Here is a 4491-nt window from a genome sequence, read left to right as displayed (position 1 = left end):
TCTCGGTTCCTTTCTCTGAGCACATTGAAAATTTCCATTTGGCTCACTTGGTGGATATATGAGAAGCTTACCAGAGTTGAAATGAGACTCTGTCCAGGTAAAGTTGCAGAACTGTAGTGACCACAGCCAGGCATCTCTGTGTTGTACCGTAACTGAGAAATGTTCAGCCAGAGGGCCCTTTTCAGTAGATGTAGAGTTGGAGGCAGGGATTACAAACCCACACAAGTTGATTTCCCTTTCCTATTTATAGATGGCAATGCAGTTCAAAGACTTTTTGTTTTTAAGTAGGAGATGGCTGAATGAAACAAGCTGGATTCTGTACTCCAGCCCTTGGAAACCTTTGGTGTGTTTATTACAGTCTTAATGGGGAGCTGTTTTGCCTTGTTAAGAACTTCTAAATTATCTAAAACATAATAGGGCTGCACATTTGGAAAAATTCAACAAGAGGAATTATTTCATATTTTAAGCCCAAGAGACATTTTCCATACCTACGTTTAATTTTTATTTTCACTACAGATGATGTTTTGCTATGCTGCCTGGGCTGACCTTGAACTCCTGGCCTCCAACCATCCTCCTGCCTTCGCCTCCCAAAGTGCTGAGATTACAGGAGTGAGCCACCATGCCCTGCCAAGACCTACATTTTGAATTCCTGAAAATATATTTTAACACTTACCAAAATGGGAAAATTTTAAAAAGTGCTGAATTATTGAGGTGAGATCACAGACACCTCCCACTGTCAAGTTAGACTGCATTCCCAGTAGAATTGGCTAAGGATACAAAATTATGCTCTAAGTAAGGTGACCCCATGGAGTTGGTTTGGGCCACGTGACTGGGTTCTGGCCAATGAGATGTGCATAGATGTGATCTAAGCCACCCTTAGGGCTCACCCTTAAGAACATACCTATGATCCTGAAGTTTTCTTCCCCTGATATGTGCCATGTGTTCTAGAAGGTGGACACACAAGATGAAAGCAGCTGTGATCCCTACATCACCATTTGGAGGAAAGTTGCATTATCCTCAAGGAATGTGATGAGCAAGTAGTTGATACCTATTGTTTTAAGCCAAGGATAATTCAGGACATATGATTTACACAGCACAGCCTGCCCTAATACAGGTTACCAGTTCAGTGATGAAAACGCTGGACAGAAAGTCAGGAGGCTTGTGTTCTATGATGTTGAACTAAAAGAATTTGTTCGTTTTTAACAGTTTTTGATGTTCAAGTGGCAGTTTCACATGATTCACCCCAGTAATTCATGTGACCCCTGACCAGCTTGGTATGTGACATTGAATTAATCCATTACTCCCATCTGGATCTCATTTTTCTCATCTATAAAAATCAGATCTAATAAACATCTGTAGAACACTCCACCCAGTAACAGTAGGATATACATTCTTCTCAAGGACACATAGAACATTTATCCTCATATATATGCTATAGGCTAATCTGTAAAATAAGCCCCAGTACATTTTTAAAAATTAAAATCATACAAAGTATGTTCTTTAACCACAACAGAATTAAACTTGTTAATAATTAGACAACAGCAGGAAATCTAGGAAATTTACAAATAATGTGGAAATCAAATAACATACTTAAATAACCAATGGGTCAAATAAATCACAAGTAAAATTAGATGTATTAGTTCACTTTCATGCTGCTGATAGAGACATACCTGAGACTGGGCAATTTACAAAAGAAAGAGGTTTAATGGACTTACAGTTCCACATGGCTGGGGAGGCCTCACAATCAAGGTGGAAGGCAAGGAGGAGCAAGTCACGTCATCAATGGATGGCAGCAGGCAAAGAGAGAAAATTATGCAGGGGAACTCCTCTTTATAAAACCGTCAGATAGTCAGGAGGTGGCTCCAGTGGCTGTAGTGGCAGTGTGAGTGCGAGGAGGTGGTGGCTGCGGCGGGGCACGTGGTCTCACGGTGGCGGGCACAGGTGTAATGGATAGGTAACAGAGAAGACCTCATCCCTTCCTAGTCAGGGCATCAGCATGACCAAGTGCTTCCTGCCCACCACCAGCAGCCCCAGTGAACACCACAGGGTGGAGCATGGCAGTGGGCTTACCCAGACCCCCAGCTCTGAAGAGATCAGCCCTACTAATTTCCTGGATTGTACCACACTGGCGAGCCCTCACCTCCCCATGACATCCTCCACAAGCCTCCTGATATAGTGTCTGATGATGAGAAAGACCATGGGAAGAAAAAAGGAAATTTTAAGAAAAAGGAAAAGAGGACTGAAGGCTATGCAGCCTTTCAGGAAGATAGCTCTGGAGATGAGGCAGAAAGTCCTTCTAAAATGAGGAGGCCCAAGGGAATCCATGTGTTCAAGAATCCCAGCTTTTCTAAAAAGAAGGAGAAGGATTTTAAAATAAAAGACACCCAAAGAAGAAAAGTGTAAAGAAGAAAAGCACAAAGAATAAAAAAAGAGAAGGAGTCAAAAAAAAAAAAAACTGTCAAAAGACTTGACAGCAGCTGATGTTGTTAAAACAGTGGAAGGGAAAGAAGTAAAAGAAAAAGCCATTTCGGGAGCTAGAGGTGCCTGAGATTGATGTTCCAAGTCTCAAACCCATTTTGGAATTCCTTTGTCTGGTGCAGTAGAGAGGACCATGATATATGATGCCATTTGGCTGCCGGCCATTTTCCGTGAATTACGTAGAGAAGTATGGCATGAAGTGCGAAGGCATCTACAAAGTATCAGGAATTAAATCAAAGGTGGATGAGCTAAAAGCAGCCTATGACCAGGAGGAGTCTACAAACTTGGAAGAATATGAGCCTAACACTGTAGCCAGTTTGCAGAAGCAGTATTTGCGAGACCTTCCAGAGAATTTGCTTACCAAAGAGCTTATGCCCAGATTTGAAGAGGCTTATGGGAGGACCATGGAGACTGAGAAAGTGCAGGAATTCCAGCGTTTACTCAAAGAACTGCCAGAAGGTAACTATCTTCTGATTTCTTGGCTCATTGTGCACATGGACCATGTCATCACAAAGGAACTGGAAGCAAAAATGAATATACAGAACATTTATATAGTGCTCAGCCCAACTGTGCAGATCAGCAATCTAGTCCTGTATGTGTTCTTCACACATGTGCAAGAACTCTTTGGAAATGTGGTTCTAAAGCAAGTGACGAAACCTTGGTGATGGTCTAACATGGCCACGATGCCCACGCTGCCAGAGACCCAGGCAGGCATCAAGGAGGAGATCAGGAGACAGGAGTTGCTTTTGAATTGTTTACATCAAGATCTGCAAGGTGGGATAAAGGATTTGTCTGAAGAAGAAAGATTATGGGAAGTACAAAGAATTTTGACAGCTCTCAAAAGAAAACTGAGAGAAGCTAAAAGACAGGGGTGTGAAACCAAGATTGCACAAGAGATAGCCAGTCTTTCAAAAGAGGCCGTTTCCAAAAAAAAGATGAATGAAAATGAAGAAGTTATAAATATTCTCCTTGTTCAGGAGAAAGAGATCCTGACTAAACAGGAGGAGCTCCTGGCCATGGAGCAGTTTCCGCGCCAGCAGATTGCCTCAGAAAAAGGAGAGATTGAATGCCTCAGAGCCGAGATTGCGGAAATTCAGAGTCGCCAACAGCAGGGCCTAAGCGAGACTGAGAAGTACTCCTCCGAGAGCGAGAGGGAGGATGAGGAGGAGCTGCAGATCATTCTGGAAGATTTACAGAGACACAACGAAGAGCTGGAAATAAAGAACAACCATTTGAATCAAGCAATTCACAAGCAGAGTGAGGCCATCATTGAGCTGCGCATGTAGCTCTGGCTGCTCCAGATGCAGCCAGACAAGGCCGAGCAGCAGGCAGGAGGCCGAGGAGCCCGACTGGCATGGGGATGCCATCCAGCCACCCAAGAATGGCATCCTCGAGCCAGTAGCAGCTAAATAGCCACCGAAGGCAGGCAAGAAGCCGGCAAAGCCATCGCCCATCAGGGACAGGAAGGAGACGTCCATCTGAGCAGCCTCCGTGGCCGTCCGGAGTCCGTGAGACTGAAAGGACTCGTGCATCTTACTGTAACCCAGGGGCCAGGCCGGCTCTCTCACTGTGCATTCTGTAAAAGTGTCTTCTCTTCTCAGACTCTTCCTCTGTCACACGTCTGACTTCTTCGCGTCAGGCTTAGGTTCCATGGGAGGATGAAGCAGTGGATGCATTGTGGGCTTTAGGGACAGATGAGTTTTCCAGATAGTGTCAGCATATTTGAAGATTAATTTCCTTCCTTAACTTGAAGTAACTATTTTAACCCTTTAGTGGCTTCTTTTTAAACCCAAAATCATCTTTCTTTGCTTTTTTATCACAGCAGAATCAGGATCATTCAAGGGGGGAACCACACCAGGTCACCTTCACTCTTGCTTGTGCCTTCAACACCTTCTCGGTGCAGATCCCTATGGGGGAGCTGCCTCAGGTTCTCTGACTGGTCAGAGCAGTGCCTGGTGGGTGTTTCCTGGCCCACCCTCCTAACTCTCTCCTTCTGCAGTTCTAAACCACAGT

General features: G+C 44.2%; 1 pseudogene; it reads left to right on the top strand.

Annotated features, from left to right (window-relative positions):
* Positions 1-1996: 1996 nt before the first annotated feature.
* LOC116483695 (ralA-binding protein 1-like) lies at positions 1997-3960 on the top strand (annotated as a pseudogene).
* The last annotated feature ends 531 nt before the right edge of the window (positions 3961-4491 follow it).

The sequence above is a fragment of the Hylobates moloch genome, unplaced genomic scaffold, assembly GCF_009828535.3.
Source record: "Hylobates moloch isolate HMO894 unplaced genomic scaffold, HMol_V3 SCAFFOLD_15, whole genome shotgun sequence".
NCBI classification, from domain to species: Eukaryota; Metazoa; Chordata; class Mammalia; order Primates; family Hylobatidae; genus Hylobates; species Hylobates moloch.
This window is presented reverse-complemented; position numbering and strand designations above follow the sequence as displayed.